This window comes from Pipra filicauda, unplaced genomic scaffold (genome assembly GCF_003945595.2).
Source record: "Pipra filicauda isolate LSUMZ 115617 unplaced genomic scaffold, ASM394559v2 scaffold18_size4552066_pilon, whole genome shotgun sequence".
Taxonomy (NCBI): Eukaryota; Metazoa; Chordata; class Aves; order Passeriformes; family Pipridae; genus Pipra; species Pipra filicauda.
The window spans coordinates 3,571,933-3,591,480 of record NW_024104298.1 but is presented as its reverse complement, the minus strand read 5'-3'; positions in this window follow the sequence as shown (position 1 = coordinate 3,591,480).

The window sequence follows — 19,548 nt, the reverse complement described above, 5'->3', positions numbered from 1 at the left end:
TGTCCTCTCTTTTGTGTGGTCACACCACTTGACACAAATTAAGGCATTTAAAGCTGTCAGGAGAAGAAACAAACTCCTAAAGCTTGTACTTGGCAAATATGTTGCCTCTGGACTCTGAAACTAGAAACACTAGGAAGAATTGGGGAAAAAAGAGGAAGAAAACAGTACTTCAGTTTTTCTGGGCTGTGAGACAGAGAAGTGATCTACGTAGCAGAGAGTAGGAGAGCTGTTTGATTTCAAATGGATGTCATTCAAAGAGAACAGGTGAATCTGCAAAACACCTTCAGTGTTGAGCTCATTAACACAGTTATTGAGGATACAGAGAGAGTGACTGAACTTTTTGAAACAGAGACATACCTCTCTCTTTATATACAGAAGAACAGACAATCTCAGACAAATTGAACACCTCTGGGGACAGGAAAAAAGGGGTGACGTGGCTGTATGTGATGTGGAGAACTTAAACCGTATTTGGAGTCAGACAGCCATGAAGGAAATGCTGTGACACTTGAAATACACCACATCCTTATGGAATGGTCTCCACAAGTGTCTGGCTTTTGCGCTGTGGAGACTTCAGTGCATGACACTAAAGCTAATAAGGCATCACTTGCAACTGAGAAAAAAGTCAAGAGAAAAATGACAGTAGCTCTGGCCACTTGTGCAATTTTATGTGTGAGTAAAGAACAAAAGATGGTACAAGGCATAAATGATTTTACAACACTTTTGCAACACTGTCTACAGAAGAGCTAGCCAAAGTAGCAAATGGAATAGAGACAATGAGTCTTAAAAATAGAGGATGAAGGGAGGATAGTGCACAAAAGCAAGTAGTTTCCTTGAACTAGGGGAGACATCTGGGGCAAAACAGCAAAGCTGAGTGCTAACAAACAGAGTGGTGATGAAACAAGGGAAAAGATGGGATTACAAGATAAAATATTTTGTGATTCTAAGATCCTTCGAGATGGTGAGCTTGGCCTGATGAAATGGAAAAGAACTGCCAAGAAATACTCTTGACAGAAGTGAATGAACTAAGAGAAAACAATAGTCTGTTTGCTCTCCAGCTCACATTTTGTTGTCACACTCAGGCCAAAAATATCACTTTTAACACCTAAATTCCAATACTGTTCCATGCAAAAGAGGAAACTTGTAGCCCTGTAAGATATCTGTTTTGGGAAACATGTGTTCTGTGTACATGGTGGCAATGGCAATCCATTTATATATACCCAGAAAAGGGAAGGACTATGTTACATTTAGTTATGTTGTTAGAAAAGAGGACTGGTATTCAGAGTTCTTTATTGGTTGTGCATATTCATTTCCCATTGATTTAAGGAAAGCAAGGGAAAAAATAATTTTGCAATACTTTTCCCTGCTCACTGTGTTTGGGTGTGTTGAAAACAACAACAAAAAGGATTGACAACAGTATATGATTGCTGAAAATGTCTCTTCAGCCTCTCATATTTAGTCCACATTATCCTGTGTGGAGTGATCCCAAATAGAAGAGTGGTCTTGCTGTCTGAATTGCCCTCTGCTCTTTTCCTCAGCTTTGTTTCTGCCAAATACACTTTTCTCTGATCACAAGTGGCAAAAGCTCCTCTGCTAAGGAAACTTGATAATGCATCAAAGAAACTGTTGTGGAAATGGAGTTCACAGATTTTAGAGTGTGAAATGCCTTCTAGAGAAGGAGATTATTTTCTTTTGCCCATGTTCACTACATTAACAATAAGAATGACATGAGAGCGAGCAGAGCTGAAAAACAAATTCAGAATCAAGTCATATGCAGCTGCCTTTAGCTAAGGAAGAGAAGGAGCAGGTTGTCTGAGACCATTCAGCAGAAATTTTCTTTCTCCAAAAGGAATATGTTGGTTTTTAGGGTGACTTCTCCAGCATGGGGTTTCTTATCCCACATAACATACAGCACAATGAAAATCCTCTGAGCAATTAAAAAAAACCAAACAATCACAGCTAAGCCTGAATCCCAGTGACTGGCAAACTCTCTACAGAGAGCATGAAGAAGGAGTTTCTGATGCATACATTGACTGATCTCTTGTTTGAACTAAAGCAAGATATATAGGTATATATACAGGAATAAAGGTAGATAGAAACTTCCAAAACCAGTTTCAAACCTCAACCTTCCCAAACTGTAGTAAGATTAGACTCATAAAATGCCATACAATTAAGATCTCTTTGTTTCTGATCATCATGATATTCTGTGGAAAGAGCTAATGAAATTTTCAAAGCAAATGCTCAAGAGCCATCTCGGCAATAGCTGAACAGGTAAAATATTTCTCAAATACAAATACACTTATGTAAAGTCTCAAGAGTAAAATTTACTCCAACATCATAAGTATAAAATGCAGTAGAGGTATTTATTGTACAAATTGAACATTTTTGTTATATATCTCACTGAACATCAAGAATTTTAAGAAGCAGATTAAAGCAAAAAAATATTATCCATAATTTTATAGATGTAATTTTAAATTGTCTATGCTTTTGATTATACCAATATTAGATTGTTAAAGTAAATGAGCTCTGATTTGAAATTATAAAACATATTAAGCATGGGTTTGGAAACTGATATAGTGTTCCAAGTTGACAGTCTAAATTGACCTTATAGAAAGCTATAATAAACAATATTCTTAAAACAGCATTAGAAAGCAAATATGCGTCTGTCCTTCTATAAGCCATTGCCATGAACTAAAGAATCTAGCAAATTTTGGAAACTAATCTCTGATGTGAAAATATTCCTTCTTGAAATAAAACACAGCTGTATTCCTGGAGACATTAATGTCAGAGCAAAACAGTGCCTATCACATACCTAAAATAATGTTTTAACATTGTGTTTAAAATTAGAAAATTTAGGAAAGTGTTTATTTCTCCTCATGGCACAGTCAAATAGCAAACCATGTAATGCAACAGGATATGATATGGGTGCCAAGCAGTGAGAAACAGGAACTGAAATCAGTATGACTTAATGCTGTTTATTGAATTATTTGATAAGAAAACGTTACTATTCCCAGGATTTGATGAGAACTGCAGTTTCATTTTAATGTAAAAAGCTGTTCTGGCCCTTATAGGACTCAAAAAATTCCCTCTGATACCACTTGAAATACAAAGTGTAGATACAGTGTAATGTGGCATTTGGCTTTTGAAAATGTGGTTGCTGGACAGACGAGTGGTTTGGCTGAATTCCCCTAAAAGCCCAGTCTTCTGAGAGACATAGTGGTCAGAGTATTAAGACTGATTCCATAATGGGTTAGAGGCATGTCTTCAGCTGTCAGTCTTATGGTGAGTACAGGTGGGGGGCTGTCATGGTTTGAGATAGCCCCAAAATCCAATCCCCTAGTCTAAGCCCCCTCCCACATCTCAACCTAATGTGAGATGGGTTTTTCCAGACAAAACACACCAGACTCCAAGTGGGGGAAAAGGGAATATATTACAATGACTGTACAAATAAATACCATATCACATTATACACATGATCATAACTATCTCTACCATGACATATGTATTTACAATGGACCAGATCTCCTCTCCCCTCCAAATAAAAGTCCAGGAGGGAAAGAAGGACAGATCCCTTCCAGTCTCTTAAGCAGCAGGAGAATCTTCTAAGGCAGCAGGTTCCTTCTTCTCATGCATGCAGCAGCTGTGGCTGGCTTTCTGCCAGCTCTCACGAGGGAGGTATCCAAGCTCCCCCGGCCCCATCGCCTCACAACCGAGGGGTCTTCCGTGGGCTTCGTAACCCCAGACAAGGTCGTTTCACCACGTCATATCACGAAGACACAGGGGGGTCTTCGTGACGGTCTGGTATCTCTTGCAGGGCCTCTGTGCCCTGTCTCTCAGGCTGCCACCGTGGCAGCAGTGCGAGGGGAGGGGGGGGGGCCAAGGTCAACTCCCCCCGCATTCCATCTGGCCGTCCCGGTCCAGCTCCGGGACATCTTTGAGCTTCTCAGCTCCTCTCTCTCTCCAGTGCTGCATGTCTAAAACTCTTCTCCTTAATAGGAGTCCATCTCCCTCTTTTCTCAGAGGGATCTCAAAGGAGTTTTGGGGGGCTGGTACAGTCTTACCCCCAGAACTCTGTCTCTCAGCTGCTGGCTCTCTTTTTTTCCCAGCTCTCCTTCCAGGAGTCCTTTCTCTGGTGCTGCATGTTGTTTCTGCTGCTCCTCTGGTTCAGGTCTTATCTCTGGCTCTCTGCCACTGTTTCTCTGGTCAGTGTCGGCTGCTGCTCTGTGCCCATGGAGAAAACATCTCCCGGCATACTACAGACACTTAGTCCAGTCTAAGACTGTTCCAAGTCTCTGCAATCCCCCCAGCCGGGGCTGGGAGGGGGCCAGAGGCCCCAAGGGGCTCAGAGCCCCTTCTTTGTGGCTCTACAACATGGCCACCTCTCCTCAACAACCAAAACTATAACTCATCTCTTCCGGTGAGCTTGTGATATGTTTACATTTTTGCAGGAGCGCCCATTGGGCAGAACTTCAAAACTTCCAGAGGTTTCCACCCCTTGGGGTCTACCACTTTTCTTTAGCCTCTGGGGGAAAACAAAGTCCAAACCACTACAGGGGCTCTGCCTGTGAATACTGTCTGGTTTTTTGTGAGCTGTTGTGCCATGAAATGAAGCCATGGTTTTGCAATCTCTTTCTTCGTTTCACACCAGGGCAGGGCTTGCCCCAGAATGCAAACAAGAAGCAACACTGCATGGCTCATCAGCTGGTGATCAGCTCTCCAATATCTTCCTTTGGCTCCCGGTGCTGAACTTCTTGCACCATTGATTACATTTATGTAATACTTTGTAATGTTTCAATTCTGTCTCTCTTGACCTCTTTACTTATTTTTTCCTTCCACTTGTCTCTAGCTAATATTGCAATATGTTCTCTTTGTCATTTTCCCATCATGGATGTTGGTGTGATGTAATGCAGGCAAGCTTTGGTGAAGGAATTTACACTGCTGTACCAGTTACAGCTCAGACTGAGACACGTGACTTTTTATTTCTCAGTTCTGTTTGTCAGGATTGCCACTTTATTTTGTCCTTTGAGGTCATCTGATGTATTTCTTAGCCATGGAGTTTAGCAGGGAAAAATGTGAGAGAAAGGAAGAATAAAAAAGAGAGATTTGGAAAGTGAGATCTACATCACAGAGAGCTATATGTGCTCCTGTGACTGTTAAAGATAATAATGTGATCTTGGTCTAGACAAATTTCAGAGATAATTTGCTCTGACTTTCATTTCTGAAGGAGAAATTTTGAGGACGCTGCTCTTTTCTATGAAAAGAAGTCGTGATCTACCATATTGATGGTATTTACGATGAGTTTTTGTCTTTAATGATGCAGATATCATTTTTCCTGGAGTAAAGAAGAATGTGATCTGGCAGGGCATCAACCTCTCTCTGGACACTTCCCATTCTCATGCTCCTTCCCTGAACTACTCCAGAAAAGGAGATGAACTTTGCCACGTGACAGCACACTCCTGGGAGATTCTTACCATGTCGCTGGTGCACTGAAAGTAGTCCAGCTTTCCTCAGAGTGATTTTCTCGTTTGCCCAAATCATAGGTGGGCAGTTGCTCCAGTCCCCAGGGCCACACACTGAGCAGGGACAGGCAAAGGAGCAAGGACATGGACTTCTGCAGGGAGCTGCACTCTCCAAAAGCTCTCAGGGCCAGTGTGAGCCCTCATCAGACCATTGTGGCCACCTCCAGGTTTTTCCAACTCTGAGCAGGGGGACTCTGTCTGACCCACTCATGATCTGTACCCGAGCCTGATCCCAGAGAAGACTGGAACTCCATTGTTTTGGGCAATGCAGGAACATGGGGTACAAGCTCGCCGTAGTAAGCAAAGAGCTGATGTACTAACATTTGAGTGGTTGTGTTGCACAGCCAGCGCTGCAAAACAAATATTGATCCCTGACTTTGTGACAGTTGAGGGGACCTTGTTCAAGAGAGTGCTGGACACAGTACTCCCTGCTCTGCCATCTGGCTCCAGCTCCTCGGCTTTCCCAGGGGTCAGCTCTTCTGGGACCTGATGTGACCACAGCTCCTGGGGCAGTTGGTTTCAGCCACAAAACTCCCTTTGCCACAAAGAACAAAGAAAACTCCCTAAATTTGCTTTCTGAATATGCTGCACTAGAATGGTAAGAAACCTGGCTGGCCCCCAAGTCTGACAGACTTCCCTGCCACCTCCACCCAGGCTCCCTTCAGAGACCATCATTTTGATCCCAAAGGCAGTAGCAGAGGCAGCAGCAGATAGGGGACTCCAACATATTTGCCCCCACGGGTACCCCACTCATCTCCTTTCTTGTTTGGGATCTGTGTTTGACATGCTGACTTTGCAGAGACCATTAAACCTGCTCTGTTGACTCCTGTAAGCTACCAGACAAACAAAGCTCTCCACCAAAAGCTTGGCTAGAGCATTGCCTCCAAAAAGATTTCTAAGACAAACAGATCCACGTGGCATTTCATGTCAGTTGGTGGTTCATTTGCAGAGCTCATCGTTCCTACTCTTAACAGCTTCCTACTCACTCTCCCGTGGCAGTGGCCTGGATTTGCTTCCAGACTTTGGCTCCCCTTCTCATTTCTCTGCTGCAGTGAAGGGCCTTGTTAGACTGGCTACCTCCTCCCTGCTCTCCCTTAGCCAGCCAGTTGATAGGCTTTGTGTCACATCATTGCTCTGAAATGTGTTTGTGAACACTGACCTTTCATTATGTTTCTTGTTTCTTGCTTTTCTGCAGTTTGATGAATTATTGACGTGACCTCCTGTTCTTCACCTGTACAGCCCTGCAACGAATGCTGGAATAGAAACCAAATTCAAAGGCAGTACAATTAATGAGTCAGTACAAAAGGATGGATGGATTTTAAAAGTGCAGAATCAGGTATTTTACCTCTGCTCCATAAGAGCTACATATCTGACAAGTTTTTATTCTATGAACACTTCTGTGTATTTTTTGCATGGCATTGAAAGTGCTGTTTTCATTGCACAGTTAATGGACTGACTCTTCCCAAAATGTTAAATAGAAAATGTAAAAAGAAGAACAGAAATGCAGGCAGGTATACAAACCCCTGGTAAACCCATTTTTAAGACCAGAATGACTGGCATAAATAAATCCAAATTAAGCCCCAAGTTAATGTTGTAGGAACTGATCTTATGAAAAGAGAAAAAAAAAGAAGGATTGGCTGGAATTCATGCTTTCCTCTATCATCTTTACATTTTTACTATGCCTCAGAAAAAGAAAAAAACCAAAACTTGTCCTGGTGGTGGTCCCCAGTTTTATTATTAAAAAAATACAAATAATTTGCTCTCTTGACCAGTGGGTAATTTTTAAAAAGAGTCTTAAATGCAGACATGTGAAATGTTCTTAGTCCTACAGGAATTTTTTTTTAAGTGTGCTAGTTCATACTCTAAGTGGAAACAGGGAAATGTTGCCCTTGTAAAGACAAATATTTATTTTATTGTTGAAAGCTCTGTGCCGTCGTTCAGCCTTTGAGGTCTGAGTTTGCTGAGAGACAGCTTCCACCGGATAATTTAAAGTCCTATTCTGAATGTTTAAGAGATTACAGGCCTCGTTTTCTAGAGCACTTGTTAAGAGTTGTTTCCCTGTAGTGTGAATGAGGAGTTGTAATCCCTTTTATTCTCCTCTTTAAGTATGTTTATATTGGCAGGATCTAAGTCTGCCATTCTGCAACAAACAGGATTAACACACTGCCTGCTCCTGCTATACCTCGGGGGGTGCAGAAATGTGCGTTTCTCTTTCCCCCCACGTGAGCATGTTTGTACGTGTTTGGCTCACAACGAGACACTGAGCAAAGGACTGCTGATGTATGTGCAGCTGTGTCCCTTGTCTGTCCTCCCTCTCAAATCCTTGGGAGTTTCCTTAGGAGAAAAAAGCTGCTAAGTGGTGTTTGGACTTCTGTGAGTGACTGTTTCAGGGACTGACACATCTCCTCTCAGCAGTGGTCTTTTCCCTTGTTGCAATCAGTTTTATTTCATTTCCCATAATAGGACACCTGAGAGTTTGTGCTGTCGCACATCTTCCCGAAGGGTTGTGTTTGTTTAATGTCTGTTATTAGGATTTAGCGTATTTTGGCTGTGGGAGACAAGACAACAGATGATTAAGAACTTTTCTGGGAGGAATTTGCAACTTGTCTATGAACTAAAAGAAAGGTTGGGATTATTTTTTTTGCCCACTCAGTGTATAACACATCATCCTTGAAAGAAAGAAGCATTGCCCTTACAGCTCATAAGACTGCTTTAGAGAAAATATTGGGGGTTTTTAAGGTGTTCCTATTTTGTTTGTTTGTTTTGTTTTGTTTTGTTTAATTTTTGCTTTTCAAATGGACCAGCTTGTGCATTAATTGTATTTTAGGGGAGAGAAGGAATCCCAATTCTCCTGCCTGCTGCTCATATATCTACACGGCCTGTGCAATCCACACTGAGCTCTGCTTTCAGAATATCAGGACTATAGCAAGGGAAATGCACATATGTATTCATGTGCACGAGGCCAGCATGGATCCACAAGAAATGTAAGATGACATGTTGTTAAAAAGCTGTGCCTTTCTCTTGACCATTTCCTCTAGGAGAACCTCCACCCGGGAGCACAGAAGGTTAGGGAAGAAAGCAGTGGGAATGAAAACCACAGGAATACATTGGCAACACAACACACATCACCGAAGCAACTCAGAATTCAGCAGACTTTTATCTCTTACTTTGTTCTCTGCCTACCGTACCGAGATTTTTCAGTCAGATTTTAATCTGCTGGGAGAAAAAGTGTGAGAGCACGTGAGGTAAGAGCGTTCAGCTGGCCAAACACCTGTTTTTCCACGCAGGGCCACGCAAGGTTTTCCTGGAATCACAGTTGGAAGGGTCTCAGTGGAGCGTGGACGCGGAGCAACTTCCTCTGCCGGCGCTCACGGCGCGCACGGGCTCCTCGCTGCGCCTCTCTCAGGGGCTGCCCATGCCTGTCCACCCACACAGCCACAAAAGCAGAACAGGCTGTGAGAACACGGGCGAAAATCGTGTAGCAGCTACTCTGTAACACAATGGAAAATGTTGAACAGAGTGTTGCGCACTTCCGAGTGAGCACAGCACAGCCACCGGCTGCAAGGGTCTGTGAAGGCGCCCGAGTGCCCAAATCATTCCTTGTGAGACTGATGGACAGCACCCCTTCCTAATGGGAATGATGCTAGCTTTGTCAGCAGTGCAAATCATTTAAGAGTATTTGGGATATTTTTGTCTCTGAAATTTCTGCTATTTAGACTGCAATGTTAGATACGCATCTGACATGCATTACAAATGTTTGTAACCTCCTGGGAATTAATCAAGGCATTAGTCTCTCCATTTCTAAATAACACTCCATGCCAGTAGCTTTTTTTTCCAGCCAACCTCATACCTCAGTAAGTTGTCTGGACTGTTTATATCATCACGTCTCCTAGGCATATTTCTTCCTGTGTTACCACCTAACAGTGTGCTATAATTGTAACTAAGAATTTTATCTTTGATTCAATCTCTGACTGTGGTTGTGTGTGGAGTTAGTCTGGTATGGTCTTGCCCAAGAAGAATCCATCTGGTAGTATTCTTGTTCCCACTGGAAGGAAAAAAATCTTTGGGAAGTCATTAAAAGGAAAGTGAGTCCTGTGGGGAAGGATATCTGTCGTTCTAGTGTCATGGCCTTGAGCATTTTCTGTCTGAGTCATATTTTGTAGAAAAGATTAACTTTCTGCTGACCAGTGGCAGACTGAGAAAGTGTCTAAAGAGCATGTTATGAGGTTGCTATAGAAATTGGCGGTGTTTCACTGGATTTGTGCACTATGATGAGGTCCAGCTTTTGAATGGCTGGGCTGCCTTTGAAGTTGCATTCAGAGACAGGCAGGTTTATTATTCTGCTGATGGGGTGTAGCATGCTGAGAAGAGAGAGGTTTGCGAGGCTGGTCACTGTCTGCACTGATGCCTCAGCAACAGGCTTTGCTGAAAAGGTGACAGACTTTGAGCCAGGGACAAGGCCACAAGGTGAATTAGTCTGGGTCTGACATTGAGAAGGTGCTGGCAGAGCTCAGTCTCCTCCCAGTTGGCCGTGGTGCTTGCTTTGAGAGTGCTTTGTATGACCTTTCCTCAAGTGCCGAAAGCAACTACCTCTTGCAATTATCCAGTAAAATAATAGTGTAGCTGTAATTTAATGTGGTTGTTTTGGTTCAGTGTCTGCTTCTCATCTGTTGTCAGACTGGATGGGAATTGAGGTTGCCCAGAAAAAACAGTAACATACAGGTGGAATTGTACGGGTTACACTGACATAATTTTTTGTTTTCCTGTCAGCTCTCAGGAGACTGTATTTTCTTTTTATTATCCTGTTTCTATTCAGATGTGAAAAACCTTGCAATTACACCATCAGAAACAAGATTAAATACTTTGAAGTATGTTTACAGAATGATTTTTCTCTTAATTCACCAAGACTCAAAGCTTTAAACTTGTGGACTGAGAAATCCTGCTCCTTTCTCAGATTCACAATCCTGTATGGTCTTCTCGAAATGAGAGACTTTTAGCTATTCTTGGTTATAAATAATCATTGTTTAGGTAAGTGTTTGAAAATATTAAGGAGAAAAATAGTTTTATATGCTCGCGTTTATGTAAAAGACCTGATGGGTAATGATGGAAGTTTCCATCCTCCAGGCAAGTAGGTTCTACAACTGAGTACATACAGGGTTGAGTGGGACTACCTCAATAAGTTCTTTACAGAATCAGGACCTCAGTGGTCTATTAAATCACCACAAAGAATAGCATAAACTCTGTCTCTGTGTAGCTAATGAAATAGCACAAAAACAATCTCAACCTCATCTCAAAAAAAGACAATAATATGGTTGTGGGAGGAAAAAAAGGTGTGTGTTTTTTACAGCACCATGGAAGAAATATGAATAAGCGAAGCTGCAGTCTAGATCTAAATCAAGACCCTTGAGAGTCATTGAGATCTTATTTACTTCAATGAGAACTGAACTGGGGCATAATAGTGAAATGCCTCAGAAATCTCATATATTTTGGATAACCCTTCACCTGAGAGGCAATGTGTTTTAGTCAATGCTGGCTGCAGCCTTTATGTATCTACCATATACTTGCAAATGTTAATTGAGCAGTTTCCATAGAACTTGGGGGGATCATTGGTCCAAACCAGGGAAGAATTTGTTAGGTCCATTTTTCAAGCATGCCAGCAGACAGTGTTATCAAATACAACTCTATTGTATTAGGAATGTTTACCATGTTTTTTAGCACATTTTAAAAGAATGTTTTTATAGCAGCTGTGGCAGAAGTAGATACTGAAACTTAGTCATGATTGTGCCCAAACAACCACTGTCTGCTTGTGATTTAGCTAAACAAGTATGCAACCTTATTGTCTTCCATCAGCTTTGAAGAATTAAAATAAGCATATTTTATTTGTCAAGGGAAGAGTTTGAAATGTTTTAACATATTTTCATTGTATACCAAGCTTAGGGTAATTGTGAAGAAACTCTTTGCAGTTTATGTGATAATTTCATTCATTATGAGATGTGTTTCTGGGAAGAGACTTGTTCTTAAGGAAAAAAAAAATTCTAGGAATGCAGGAAGGGTGAGGCAATCCTGTCTAGGACATTATTAATATCTCTGACAACTCAAGAGATGTCTTTGGTTCTTTCAGCCTGGGGACAAGATTGTGAAGTTTCAGATTGGGTGAAAAAATTTTTCAAGTCCCAAACCGAGGTCAACCAGAGGATCAGATCCTAATACAGTGCTGAAGTACCTACAGATAAAAGGGCAGGCATTATTCTTCAATAGTAAGCTAAGAGGATGGTGGGAAGAGCTGGCTGTTTCCTCACAAAAACTAGGACCAGAAGTGAGGCAGCCCACTCTGTTGGCTCTGGACACAGCCCCTATGGCTGAGCAGCTGCTCTGGTGCTGTCTTACAGGAGCAGCTTTGAACTAAGCCACCGAAGTCATGACAACCCATTTTATCCACATTTAAACTGCTTCTTAGGGGTGCCAAACTATAAACCCAAGTTTGGCCTCAAATACACGATGGCTATAGGTACAATAACAGGCGTGTAAGTGCCTGGAGGACTCCTAATCATACATAAACCCCCAGACTGGTCACCTCTAAACCGATGATATGTTGTTTCCCATGATTATCAAGTTTGGATTTTATCTGCATGACACCTCTGTATGGTCAAGCCCTTTCCTTTAAAAAGAGAAAAATACACAATTGTGTGCAATTCTCAGGCTGCAGTGTCAGCCAGGTTTTAATACTGTGTGGGGGCAGTGGTGCCATTTGACATAATCTTTGTATTGTGAGCTAGATGGGGCAGCCACCTTCTCTGGTGAAGAGATTTCTGCTGAAGCCAACACGAGCAGATGGCTCTCAAGCTTTCTGAGAATCAACATCCCAACTCTGTGGGGTTGGGCTTCTCCAACAAGCGATACCATAATATCAGGAATAAAGTTATACTGCTTTAACTTACATGGATGGTTTATAATTCTTTTAATCAGATACAGAACTGTTCCTGGTTTCGAAGAATTGAAATTGCAAAGAATTGTAATTAGGATCACCTATTCCTTGCAAAAGCATTGAAATTCTTGAAGAAATAGATGTTGTAAAGTGATAAACACAAGGCATAATAAAATCTAAGTATTTTCACTTTATTAGTTCATATGCAATGATTAGTGCATCAAAACAAGAAACACAGTCAGATGCCTGTGGCCTGCACAGACTCCATGGCTGCATGTGTGCTGTTTTAAAGTCATTTAGCATTAATCCATAACAGACTTAGGCCAAGAACTTTGTCTAGGACTTCCCACGACTACAGGGGATTTCAGATCTGAATTCTAGTGTAATATACTGTGTTTAATTTGTGCAAGAGGGATTCCAGGCTTTCAATTTTAGCTATTTACTCTTTCCCTCATCGTTGTAGGCCCTCTGCTTCAAACTTGGGGTAGGTTCAAGCTGAGATCCACCCTTCATCTTTAATCTAATGAGTGGTTGATGTTTTAGCTGGAGAGGCACTGCAGGGGCTGCTGTCCCCACCTAGGCCAGGAGCTGAGAGGCTTAAAGAGCAGGGAAATAAACTGGGACAGCCTTCAAGGGAGAGAAAACATTGTCACCCTAGAGGACAAAATGTGCTTCAGTTGGGAAAGACCTTGCCAAACTCTGAGCATGAGTAACAAGGGGAAGCAGTGGGTTTTCTGAGTACTTTAAAGTATTGAGTAGTTTAAAGAGACAAGAAACTGCTTGTTTTTGCCCAGAGGAGTGGCCCCCCAACACTGCCAGGAGCTGTTAGCACTGGTAGACACTCCGGGCCATGGGGAGGAGAGAGGAAGGGCACAGGGAACACAAGGGCTCACTGGCTTGAGCTCACAAAAAGAGTCTCCCAAATCTTCTCTTTTGTGTATAGGAAGATGCATCAGTGGAAGTTGTTTGAGAGCGAATATGCCGCTTTTAACATGTATAAAGATTTTTGTAGGTTTGGCTTAATGATACGTGTCAGAGAGAGAATGCTGGGGGGACATTCAAGGGCAGTACAAGGCTACAGACTGCACCAAGCAGCCACTTTCACCAAGTCTCTTTAAGACTCTGGGTCTGGATGAGATCCAGGAACAGGCTGAGATGGATTTTGGGATGTGCTCAGTATTTGTAAGTGACACAGGGTCCTTGAGGTATGGTACCGTGGCAGAGAGCACACCCTCTCTTGAAATCTGGTGGTGTCTATAGATGCACACACACACACAAAAATTAATAAAAATACAAATACAAAAAGAACATACAAGCAAAAATTTGCATAGGGTTAATCAAGTCTGTACATAGGTCACTCCAGAGAGACCCTGAAAATAAAGAAAAATAAGGGAGAGAGAGAGGACTGTGTGCTGTGGCTCTGCTGCCATTCCCACAGTTGCCAACCCCAAACCAGGTTGTCTGTGCAGCACTTACCAACCCCAGTGGTGAAGAATATGCCTGTGTGAAGGGTTAATGTGTTTGGCATCACAAACTCAGTCTTTCCATCTTTTTGTTGACATAACCAGGAAAGGTATGGAGTCATGGAATCATAGAATAATTTGGGCAGAAGGGACCTTTATGAGTCATCTTGTCCAACCCCCTGCAACAAGTAGAGACACCTTCAAACAAATCATGTTTCTCGGAGCCATGTTTTCCAGGGATGGGACATCTACCACCTACATGGGCAATGTGTTCCAGTGTTTCATCACCCTCATCATATCACAGCATCATTAAGGTTGGAAAACACCTCTAAGGTCATCATGTCCAACCTTTGACCAAACACCTCCTTGTCAACTATGGCACCATGGCACTAAGTGCCACATCCAGTCATTTCTTGAGCACAAAGCCACTTGTAAAACACTTGTTCCTTGTATCTAATATAAATTGACCCTCTTTTTAGTTTAAAAACATAGTACTGATAGAAGGACTAGCATAAAAATAATTTCCATTACCCAGAGCCCCAGATTTTGAATTACTGTGCCGCAGAATCAAATGCACAGGGTTTACACCACAGAGCTGTTATTGGCATTGGCACTGGCACTGGCAGGGAAATGAGCGTGGATGCAGTCAGACACTGAATTGCACAATGTTCCATATATGTAAGGATTTTTCCAACGGGCATAATTTAAAAATAGTCTAATAGAATAACTTGTGTTGCATTGAATTGCATTAATGTGGAAGAAAATATTCAGCAGTTCATGATGGGAAATACAAGCTCCTGGAATGAAGGCAGTTGCAGTGAGCCTTGTATATCATTAAATCGTGTATACTCTTAGAAATCCTTTTATTCAAGCAATTGCTTCTATATTGGAAATTAGATCACAGTGCCAAATTTTATTTCATTTTATGCAACAATTGGCATGCACAGAATCAGCTTTCTGCTCCCTGATGTGTTATATTCAATAAGGAGGCTTTTTTTTTTTTTTTTTCCATTAGGAAAATGCAACAATACTAGTGGGTCAACAATACTATGTACTGCTTGTGTACTTGCCTTTCCCACCAGAACCAAAACTCTGTGCATTATACAAGTGTACAGAAAGACACAACAGAGAACTAGGAAGCAAAAAATGTTCTCCAAGTACTTGATATAAAAAAAGCTTTTTATGTCTTTTGCTTTACTTGTTTTTGGTCATTTTGAGGAAGGCTTGAAACTAGGATGAATTAAAAGTTCAGGACTAATACACTAATACCCGATGAGAAATACTATATTGCAAGAGAACCTGGACATCTTTTGCTAAATAGTTCTTTGTTAAAAAGTCTATGTGATTTCTTGTCAAAATTTTAGGCTGACTGTAATGCATTAGAAAAGGGGCAGCTCTGTGTGCATACCATAGCGTAGCAGGAGTAATATCTACTTCTACTGCATGTGCTATTTCCTCGTTAAAACCGTTGGGCAGTATTTGCTCAGTTAATCCATGATTTCATACCATGTTTGTTTGCTGACCTTAAGGCTTCCCAGGTGTGATCACCTTTTGCGGTAATATCAAAAGGGAAAGGACACAGATTTTGGCCCTCAGGCAGATCAAAGCAGATACCTCTCAAAAATGATTTTGCTCTGAACTAAAAAACTGCTTTGCATAATCGTCTGAGCATTTGAAATTATCCACTGAGGACAAGAATGTGTGCTTATGTGGCATCAGCTTTTGGGTTGGATTTTCCCAGGAGGACAGGTCTGAAGCAGTACTTGCCGTGGAGGTTGAGTCACTGCTTGGCAGTGGGGCTGCTCCTCTGCGTGGGGAAGTCACTCCCTGTCTGCAGGCAGCCTGCCCTCCCTTAGAAAAATAAACGATCCACCCAACACAGTTGTCCTTTGTTACTCCAAGCTCCTTGAGGCCTGAGAAGCTCCTAATACAGTGACAAGAGCTTTGAATTGTTGGAGCAGCTGAAACTGTAGGTAACAGCTTCAGAGTTAATGGTTTTACACCCTGCAGATACACAAACAGCCAGCACTCCGTTGTGGTTGCAGTACTTCATGAGAAGGTTTCGTTTTCCGAGCTGAATCCCACACTTCAGCCTGCACCCTGTGTGCTGCTCACACCTTACACCTGCCCACAGACCAAATCCTGCTGTGCAGGGTGGGCAGGCTCCATGTGCAAGTGGAGGATTTGGCTGCCCAAAGGTGGGCAGTGGGGCCGGGATGGATGCCCTGGGCATTGGAGATAGATCTGGAGGTGCAAGGTGGACCTGGGGACCAAGGTGTCTCCAATGGCCTGAAAGTGTTCTGGCAATTGAATCATCCTCCTCATACCCAGCAGTGAAAATGGCCTTATCTCAAAGTAGCACGATCCTCCTCATTATGGAGAAGAACCCCCCAGACAGGCTGCTGGCCTTGGATAATAAAACAGTTGCATTCATGTTAATTGAAAGTGATGCTTGGGCTTGGGAGTCCTCATTAAAGCTCTGAGCAGTGCATTTGTGTGGGTGAGAGGAGAACCAGAAAGACGTGTGGTTCATGACAGCTTCATCCTCCTATTGCTCAAGAGCAAAATTTCCTAGAAAAAAAAAAGAAAAAATTCTCTTTGACCCAAAATTTTGAGCATTCTCAGTGAGGATAGAAAGATGCTGACTCACGGTGGGAGACCTGGGCAGAAACACTCGGAGCATTTTCACTCCATTCATGGGAGCAAGCATAAGAATAGTTGATGTTACTGGAATAAAAACCTACCCACACTTCAATCCACTGAAACTTTAATTCTGCAACTGGCGGAGCTCGGCTTCCCCCTCCTGGGGACTGAGCGAATGGGCAGGAGCAGGCAGAGGCTTTTCCTCCTCCCGTTGCTCCACTGTGAAACTGGTTTTTAACTGCTCAGCTCTGGTCATTTCTGTCTTTGTGCTCCTAACGCCTCTCCTAACGGGAGGGGCAAGGTGATTTGGAAAAGTAAACCTGTTGCAACAGGATGAAACCTGCTATAATAGTGTTTTTATCTCTATTAAAAAAATAATTAGTCTAGTCATCAAAGCCCACAACTCCTGTTTTGAAATGATCACTGGTGATAATCTTCGTTGGTCTGGTGCTGTAAATAGAAACCCTGCGTACACCTGATAAAGAAGTTATATTCTGGGTCACAAGGAAGTAACTTTGCCTTCTTTAACTTGAAAAATCCCTTTAAGGGTTGAAAAAAATGATTTGAAAGTTCAAGGCTAATTGATCTTGATTCCCTTTTTAGAAGAAAAATTGCAAGATCTATTTTGAAAAAAAAAAAAGCATGTGTTATTATAAAGAAGTGGACAAAGAAAGACAGTGTAGTATTGATCTGGTTCAGTAATAACATCACACTTTTCAGTTAATCTATCAAAAGACAGTGAAACTTTATGCCTGAGGCAGCAGCATGTCAGCTGTGCATGTTGTTTCTTATTTTCTTTTAGTAGCCTGTGAGTGCTCAAGCACAGATACAGAAGACATAGCTGGTTACTCATGGCTTTAACACTCATGGAAGTGTCAAGAGCACATAATCACTTGAGGGAGTAGCACCTGTTCCTATGAAACAGAAAAGTTTCAGTGTTGTACAGGTTCATTTCCATGAAGTTCAACTTAATTTTTTACTCCTCCTCCTTTAAATCAAACTCAAGAGAATGACCTTTTTCTCTCGGATTTCCTTTTTTTAAAGAAGCTGGTACATATCCCTCCTTTGATAAAGTGCATAACTTTAAATGAACACAAGTTCAGGAAGATTAAAAAAGAAACTATTTGTTTATGCAAAACTTGGCGTGTGTTAGGCCTGGAGGCACAAGGAACTTTTGTACTTTCATTAATGGCAGCAATGCTACGTATGTCCATAAATCTACCTATATGCCTTTTATTATTTTCTAAGACAGCTTCAAGAAAAGTAAGAAAAAGAGCTCTGACTGTCTCAAATGTGCAGTAGACTCGGGCCTAAATGTATCAAGAGAACAAACAGCATTTCTTTGTGGTTCAAGGGGCAGAAAATATTAAAAAAAAAAAAAAAAAGAAAAAAAAGAAAATATTTTAATCAGGGCAATTAAAGCTGCACCTTATGTAGGGCATCTAGGAAGATTAATGGTTCTCAACATTGACCAGTGCCACCCCTCCAGTATTAAGTAATCAAAGGTTTGCCACTGATTTTGGCACGTCCAAAGGTTACTCCAGGCAGAGCTGGTGGATTTCCTGGGGCCCATAAGTCTTCTTTCTTCTCATCTTTTAATCAGGTTCAAATAATTTCCATTATTTTAATACCTAACTGAAAATTAGTGTCCCCAATAGAAAAATGAATGAGGCAGCATCTACAATATCAACGCTGTAAATGTTGTCCTGACACTTACTTGTAGAATTCCATTTTTTACTGAGAAGGGAATTGGTGTCTTAAAGTCACAACTTCTTCCCCAGTTCTTACCTAACTGCTGTCCCACAGATAATTTGTCCTAATATATTTGGTAAATAGCAGGTACTTAAAAATATGTACATACACAAGCCTGAATTAAAGGTATAATGAAAAATAAATCAGAAAATTGACCATATATTAGGTAGGTTGTTTCTGCATGTTTGTACACAAAATGTTTGTCTTTCATCTGGATTTGTGTGGCTTTCTCTTTCTGAACTGTGCATTTGGTTGTACTCTCGTGCCAAGAGAGACGAAGAGTCAGAAATCTTTCTCTTGTACATTCCAGTGTTTTTATCTCATGGCTTTTTTACCCAGAATTCTAAAACGTAAAATAGTTGGTATTTTCCAATTTACTCAGTGGTCTCCTGAGTACTAGCAAAAAGCAGTTTGTTTGCTCTCTCCAGTCATGACAGCCACTCATGATGCACAGCGAAAAAAGTATCTGTTTAATAAAGGATCCAGGATATGAGCCTGGAAATTTCCAGACTAGATGCAGATTTCAATGAAAATACAAACAAGTTAATTGTGCCTTATGTCTTTATCTAGTCCAAAAGTAAAAAATTTCTTCCTGTGGTCCCTTCCATTCAGATATTTAATTTTTGTACACGCAGACCAAAAACCTCAAAGTTCCCCAGTTAGCAGCACTTATTATTTGCATGCTTATCATGTTTGCTAGAAAAGAAAATCCAGGTCAGGGATGTACTTCAGTGTATTAGAAGATATAATTCTGAAGCTGTGGACTTTGCTGGACCATTACAAAGGTTCCAACAGTTAAAATTCTCAGTGCTACACAAAAATATCTGGAGAAAAGTACATGTTATTATCAAGCAATGCAAATTGCTGACCATCTAATACAAACCATCCTAAGCAGTCAGTTAGGGAAAAATCTACTTTCTAGCTTTAACTCTGCTCCCAGGACCTTAATTTTCTAATGTCACCTGCTATTGCCCAATCCAGCAGTCAGTTCTGCATGACTTGTTTTTAAGAGGAGGATCTTCAACTTCGAGCTTTGATTTGAAGAAAAAAACAACAAACCCCACACATTAAATGTTTTAGCCAGGTGGATTTGCCCTTGGCTCCAGATATCCTTTCTGTATCCCACCACCATGTATTTTGAGGAGCAGGCATAGCAGGCCCATGGATACCCCTAAAAAGAGCCACAGGCAGCAGTGACAAATGACCTCGAACTCCATCCATCTCCATCTCCACCACAGGGTATCAGCTA